General features: G+C 39.7%; 1 pseudogene; it reads right to left on the bottom strand.

The window, feature by feature from the left end:
* Nucleotides 1-2,231: 2,231 nt before the first annotated feature.
* On the bottom strand, nucleotides 2,232-3,833 carry LOC148555765 (uncharacterized; annotated as a pseudogene).
* Between the last annotated feature and the right edge of the window lie 3,913 nt (nucleotides 3,834-7,746).

The following is a 7,746-nucleotide window of genomic DNA, read 5'->3' as shown; positions in this document are numbered from 1 at the left end:
CCCAGAGGAAGAGAACTCAATTCTCCCTCCCAAATCAAGCCAAAGTTTTCAGAAAAATGAAAACTCCAAACAGAAGCTAAAATGAAAAAGTTCTCCAATCAAAATTCAAAAAAAGTAAAAAGTAAAAGTCCAAAGTTCTTTCTTGATCTAACTAACACCTATTTATACACTTCCTAATTTGGATCTACGAATTTGGGTGGGCTCTAAAATTTGGTGAAGAAATGAATTAAATTTGATTTTTGATGGATTTTTGGCCCATGGCATACCTCCCAGGTCAAAGCTCGGGTGTTACCAAGAGCCGAGCCTTGGTTCTCTTCCTTCCAAAGTGTTGCGCGCGTTTCTCATTATGACAAGGAAATTAAGCTCTTTGCAACAGCTCTAAGCTCTTGGCAAGAGCTTTGCTTGTCCCTTGAGGTCCATGGTTCGATCCTTGTTCGGAGCACTTGCTGGCCATTTTCCTTGGCACAAGAGTAGCGCCCAATGTCTCCCTTCCTTGAGGTGCCCGGTTCGATCATTGGGGAGTGCAGGAGCTGCCCATTTTTCATGGCACAAGAGTAGCGCCTAAAGCTTTGCTTCCTTGAGGTACTTAGTTCGAACCCCATGGAGAGAAAACAAGCCAATTTTGGCTTGTTTTTTTTGTGAGGTAGCGCTGCCCCCCCTCCCCCTTGGTCTTGGGTTCAAGCCTTGGTGAGTGCATTGTTGAGCTCTTTTTCCCTTGATTTTTCCTTGAAGAAGCCCAAAAAAGCTCTTGGAGAAAGCTCTTGGCAAGAGCTTTGCTTTGAGTTTGCCTTGCTTCCTTCTTTCTTGTAGCACTTGATTAAGCTCTTGGCAAGAGCTTGGCCTTTGATTTTTTTTAAAGTAAAGCTCTCCACAAGAGCTCTAGGCTCTTGGCAAGAGCTTTGTGCTCTTGTTCCTTGAATTGAGCCACGCTTTCCTTCCCTTGGCCCACGCTTTTCTCATTTTTTTTCTTTTCTTCACCTACAAGTAATCAAAATAACCAATCAAAGTATCACTAAATTCACAAGGTTTAAAATTCATTTAAAAATAAATTAATTCAAGCTTAAACCTCATGATCTTGTGCTAATTAAAGGGTGGTTGATTGATTCAAATAAACCATGCAATTCCACTCCAAATTACTAACTTACAATAAAAGAAAGTGCATAAAAACTAATGAAACATGTGAAAAATGCTTGCAAAGCTACCATATGATGACTTGTCATCACAACTCCAAACTTAAATCTTGTTTGTCCCCAAGCAAGCATCAAACATAAGAGGGAATGAAATGAAACAGAGAAGTGTGCATATCCTTGTTGAGCATATAGTTAAACTTGGTTCATCGGGTTTTTATGCAGACAATGGTTGCTCATTTATTGCTTGCTGTTACATAGGAGATGCTTCCTCAAAGGATCACTAAGTTTGCTGCTATAAGGCTTTACTTTTGCTTGTTCCCTTGCTAACTTTTCCTTCTTTGTTTTGCTCAGAGAGCTTATTGTTCTTTGAAGGCTTGGTAGCAAATGTTGCAGTAGCCTCTGGCTTAATTTTGCTCAACATTCCTTCACCACAGACACATGGCTAAACCTTTTCTTCCTAGGATCATTGATTCCCAGCATCTCTTTGGATAACTAAGTGTTTTGTAGCTAGGTTGCTCTGTATTGTGGACTTTCAGTTGGCAATCCCAAATCAGTTGATCTAAGTGGCCAAGTTTTGAAATACTCCTTAGAACTTACTTGTCCAAGCATATCCTAGCACAAAAACACCACAGGCATGTATCCTAGGGTCCAAGCTATTGGTGCCTAGCCTTATTATTTGTTTTCTTTGCCATTCTTGGCTTTTTCTCTTTCTTTTTCTTTCTGTTTTATTTCATTCTCAAGGGATCTTTAATGATACAAGCATTTATAACAGCAAACTAGTTCCTTCTTCAAAGAACATATCATTATGCAGCATTTATTTTATGAGCCATGCATTAAATCAACAAATACCACCACTAACTTTCATTCTAACTCATGCAACATTGGATATTTTCTTCCTAATTCAAATATTTCTCTTTTATTCAAGTATATGGGACACAAAACAAGATTCAAGCAAATGAAGGATGACAAAATTATGCAGATTACTTTCAAGCTAATTACTCAAAACAAAAATGCAGAACAAAGAGCATTTGGAGGCATGTCATGTTTCAGACATGCATCTTCCTTATTTAATTCGAAATCATGAAAGAACTTCACCACCTTCTAATTGTTTTGTTCCTGGTTTTTGCTTGATTTTCCCTTCTTCTTCTTTCTCTTCCAGAGCTTGGAGTAGTCTTGAGCTTCTTCGCCAAGGCATCTTCTGTCCCAGACAGAATCTAGCAGGCCCAAGAGTCCAACATCCTCCAATCTGTTTTGCATATGTGCTGAGTATCTATCTGTTCTTGCTCTCTGTTGGTTTACTAACTCAGGGCACATCTCAAATGGTTTAATCTGTAGATTTATTGCTGGCATGCTGTGAGTCAAATAATCCAACTTTGCTTGGGTGTCTTCATCATATTCTATTCTATCCACATGCTTACACTCTCCAATGGTATGATGTATGTTCTTCCATTGATACAAGTTATGAGTGTATTCCCCAGATTTGGCTTGGGTCAGGAACATTTTGTCATATGACTCTTTAAAATTTGTTGTTTGTTCTCTCTGCCCCTCAAGAACCTTTGTTTGGAATTCTTGTTGTTGAGCCATCATTTGTAGCTGCCAGTTTTCTTGCCTCTCCTCCATTCTGCGCTGCCAAGCTTTATTTTGCTCTCTATCCTTCAAATATTGCTCCCGGTGCTCTAGATATTGCTCTTGTTGTTGCAAATATAGCTCTTGTTGCCTTGAATACTGCTCTTGTGCTCTCACATTTTGCTGTGATATTTCCTCAAGAGCTCTTTGCAATTGACTCATGTCTATGGCACCGTGAGTTTGCTCTGCCTCCCTTTGTGGTCTTCTTCTCCTTTGGGGTTCTTCTTCTTGATCATCCTCTTCAGTGATGCCTTCCATGCTTCTCTTTGTGATTCCCTTCCCCTTTTTTACTTTCTCTATATCCTCATCTTTAAAGATCACTCCAGCTTTGTTGCATAGCCTTAGAATGGTGCTTGGATGACCAAGCCTACTTGATTTATTTGTGCTTTCAGCCATCTCTTGGATATTGTCAGCCATGAGTTATGCCAGATTAATTTTTCCTCCATGTAAGATACAGTATACTAAGAGTGCACGCTTGATTATGACAGCTGAGGTATTTCCAGTGGGAAGTATAGATCTTTTTACTATCTCATACCACCCGTTGGCCTCAGGAGTAAGATTTATTCTTTTCAAGTGGCTTGGAACTCCTTTTGAATCTCTTTCCTAGTCTGTGCCTTCCAAACATATCCCCTGTAAAATCTCATCGGGGTCATTCTCTCCTTGCAGTCTGGCTTCATAGTTAAGCTCTTTATAAGTTATAGTTCTTAGCTTCAAGGCCCTTGTGATTGATGATGGAATAAAATCCACTTCAACCCCTCTGACATAACTCTTGTAAGGGGCACTGTCTTCGCTCTCTTTCACCGCGTTTGCATAGAATTCCCTGATCATAACTGCACTAATGTCAGTGAAAGGATCACATAGAAGCTCCCACCTTCTTTCACTAGTGATTTGCTTCATGATGGGGTACTCCCCTTCCCTCAGCTCAAAACCCATCTCAGGGATGATACGCTTTGTTTTCATGAGCCTATGATATCTTCCTTCATGAAACTGAGATCTAAATTTCCTGGTATCATAGGTGGGAGGTTCGACCACCATTGGTTCCTTGCCCTTTCTTCTTCTTGAACTTGATGAAGCCATGGATTCAAATAGAAGGAAGAGTGAGGATGAGCTTTGATGAGGTGAGATTCGGTCTTGTTGTGGAAGGAAATGTGAGAAAGGGAATGTTGATGTTGGTAAGGAAAAAGGGACATGTTTTTGGCTAAGTGAAAGGTGAGACAATAGCTTGCAAGTATGAGGAAGGTTTATATGAATGTGTAGCTCTTGAAATGTTTCCACCTACTTATAGTCAAGTCATCAAAGCTTTGAACAAAACACTTTTTAGGGGGGGAAGAGTTCGGTTATGACTGATGAAGGGTGAAGATTGAGCTAACCAACATAGTAGCTTCATGAGATGAACGGCTTGCATGTTCTCTTGAGGATTGACAATGATTCTCTCCCTATTGGTTGCATGAGGTTCGTCCTCCAAGGTGGCTAGCATACAGATTTTGTTCCCAAGGTAGGCACACCTCTCTAGGCACATGTGACCCTTCTCTCTTGGCTTGTCATAGCTGTGTCTTCTTCTTGTCTTTACCCCAACCTTCTTTTTCCTAATTAAATCAAAATGTTAAGCCTTAGGACACAAATGTAGCACGGTGATGAAGTGGTGAGTGCTTAGATTATTTATTATGTTTTTTATTCATAAAGGATCAATTGTGTCCCTTAATTAGTGAACCAAGGTTTGGTGAACACCAAACTTATCTCTTGCTAAGGGATTAATGTAAAATGCAAGCAATTCATCACAATTGATACCTTCATCATAATACATCATTTATTTTCTATCATAAATTTCTAAAATGAAATAATGCATAATCCATCTATGCATGACTTTGATTCTATGAACAAGAAATGATTCTTCTGAAAATTAATACATGTGCAGACACCAAACTTAATGTTTGGTCATATACCTCATCAAAAATGACTAAGCATACGGTCTAAAAATGCTTGAAAAGCTAATGAAGGCACACCAAACTTAGAAGTCTGGTATATGCTTCAAGAACTCAGTGTATGCATCTATCAAGTATGTTCATGAGAATTCAAAATCATGCTAGAATGATCCCAGATTATTGAATTTAAAACAAACTTGAATCTTAAATCATGGGTTGCCTCCCATGGAGCGCTCTTTTATTGTCACTAGCTTGACATTGGGCCCCTCATTGGGGTGGTTGATGACTGTAGTGTCTCAGCTTATCCCCCCTCACTGTGATCTTCCTTTTAGTGCCTTGATGCTCAATTTCAGCATGCTCTAGTGAGAGTATTTTGCTGGTAGTGTAGTAGCCATCAGCTTGTTGGCTTGTTTCCAACTGTTGGTAAATTAACTGTACTTTATCACCTTTGGAAAATCCCTCAGTTGAAATTTTCTTGTTCTTCCACCCCTTCTGAGTCTTTTTCTTGCTTTTCTTTCTTCTTTTTGTTGATACTTCTTCTTTGACAGTGGACTTTGTTTTAGGATTTTCCTTCTTAGTGGTCAACACTTCAATTTCTTCTTGAGTTCCTTCATCACTCTACATCGTCTCATTCTCTTTTTTTCTTGCTGTGTTGTCTGTTTCTTGCTTTGGAAGGTGATTACTGGTTGTCTTATTGATTCCTTCCCTCCATTGCAAGTCTTCCTTGTCAGTTTCCATGCAATTCTTCTTTTCATCAATGAGCTGTGTTTCTGGAAATACATTCAGAGTGATGCTTTCATCATGCATTTTGAGGGTCAGCTCTCCTTGCTCCACATCTATAATGGCCCTAGCTCTGGCCAAGAATGGTCTTCCAAGTATAATGGAATCACCTTCATCCTCATCTGAGTCTAAGACTACAAAATCTGCAGGGAATATGAATTTGTCCACCTTAACTAGAAGGTTTTCAATCACACCCCTGGGACAGATCACTGACTTGTCCACTAATTCTAGAGACTTTTGTATTGGCTTCACTTCTTCTATGCACAGCTTTCTCACCAGAGAAGAGGGCATCAGATTGATACTAGCCCCTAAGTCACACATTGCCTTGTTGATGATCATGCTGCCAATGGTACAAGGCAAAAAGAACCTTCCAAGGTCTTCAAGTTTAGGGGGAAGTCCTTTTCTGGATTAATGTCCTGCATTCTTTAGTAAGCAGTATAGTTTCCTTCTCATGCCAACTTCTCTTTTTGTTGATAAGCTCTTTCAAGAACTTTGTATATAGAGGCATCTGCTCTAGTGCTTCAACCAGTGGAATATTTATCTCCAATTTCTTGAAGACTTCAAGAAATTGAGGGAAGTGTTGGTCCTTAGTCTCCTTGTTGAACCTTTAGGGATATGGCAATGGAGGTGTGAAGTTCACTCCCTGCCTGTGATCCTTGGTTGGTTCTTTTATTGCTTCCTTTGAATTGTGTGGTTGTTCCTCCTTTTCTTTAGCCTGCTTTGAAGTTTGCTTGCTTCTTGTCACATCCTTGTTGCTGGCTTCCTCTTTTCCTATTGGCTCTTTGTTGCTTTCTTTAGGCTTCTTGGTTACTTCTTTGTTGTCCACCAATGTCTTTCCACTCCTTAGCTGTATAGCTTTGCACTCTTCCTTCGGATTTGGAATTGTATCACTTGGGAGTGAGCTTGATGGTCTCTCAATAGCAATTTGCTTGGAAAGCTGTCCAATCTGCTTTTCCATATTTTTCATGCAAGCTTCTTGGTTCTTTGTTGTCATCTCTTGGTGCTTCATCATTTTCTCCATCAAGAGCTCCAAGTTGGTGATCCTCTGAGAGTCTTATGAGATTGGTTAGTTATGAGATGTTGAGGGTTGATGGTAAGTGTTTTGATTGGTGGCTTGGTTATTGGATGGATGATGGTTAGAGTTGGCGTAAGTGTTTTGTGGTTTTCTGTATGTATTTTGGTTATTCTTCTGCTGGTTGTTGTGGTTTGTGTTTTTCCAACTATTTTGTGTTGAATTTCTTTGCCATGGCTGTTGAGTCTAAGTGTGATTGTCTCCCCATTTGAGGTTGGGGTGGTTCTTCCAGGAGGGGTTGTAAGTGTCACCATAAACCTCATTTGATCCAGACCCTTGATTGTGCACATACTGAATTGTTCTTGCTATTGATCCTCTTGATTCTCTTCATTCTGCCCCCAAGGGGTTGATGGTTGGCTTGTGTTTACTACTGCAACTTGGAGGCTATCAATCTTTTTGGCCATTTTGTCAAATTGTTACTGAATTTGTTGCTGCATCATTTTATTTTGAGCTAGGATTGAGTCCACTCCTTCCAACTCCATCACTCCTTTCCTTTGTGATGGTTGGCATTGCCTTTGGTGAGCAAGGAAATACTGGTTGTTAGCTACCATATCGATGAGATTTTGGGCCTCCTCTGCAGTTTTCATTAATTGTAAAGAGCCCCCGGCTGAGTGATCCAGAGCCTCCTGAGATTTCAATGTCAAGCCTTCATAAAAATTCTGCAATATGTCCCATTCATTGAATATTTCAGGAGGGCACTTTCTAATTAGAGCCTTTTATCTCTCCCATGCATCATAGAGAGGTTCAGTCTCCATCTGTGTGAATGTTTGTACTTCAGTCTTCAACCTAATAATCCTCCGAGGCGGGTAAAATTTGGTAAGGAACTTGCTCACTAGATCTTCTCAATTGTTGATGCTATCTCTTCGAAAGGATTCCAACCATTGAGTAGCCTTGTCTCCGAGGGAAAATGGAAATAACAGCTGATGTCAGGGCATCTTGGCCAGTTTCACTGACCTTTTCTTTACTGTTTTTAGGATAGTTTCATACATTTCTTTAGGAAATAAGCTAGTTTTGGGTAAATATTCACTTATGCCTTGATTCAAGCATACATTGTGCATTTTACATAATTTCATGAGGATTTTGCATAAGTTTAGTGACAAATATTATGTTGCATTACTCATGACTTGGACTAGAGCATTGATACACTTTATTGCTTAATTTCAGGACCAAAAAGGAAGCAAGAAAAGGGGAGGTAACTTGCAAGATTAATGAGAAA

The sequence above is a fragment of the Arachis ipaensis genome, chromosome B6, assembly GCF_059453495.1.
Source record: "Arachis ipaensis isolate K30076 ecotype BB chromosome B6, ASM5945349v1, whole genome shotgun sequence".
Taxonomy (NCBI): domain Eukaryota; kingdom Viridiplantae; phylum Streptophyta; class Magnoliopsida; order Fabales; family Fabaceae; genus Arachis; species Arachis ipaensis.
Note: the sequence above shows the minus strand (reverse complement) of the source record. Positions and strands in the feature narration are given on the sequence as shown.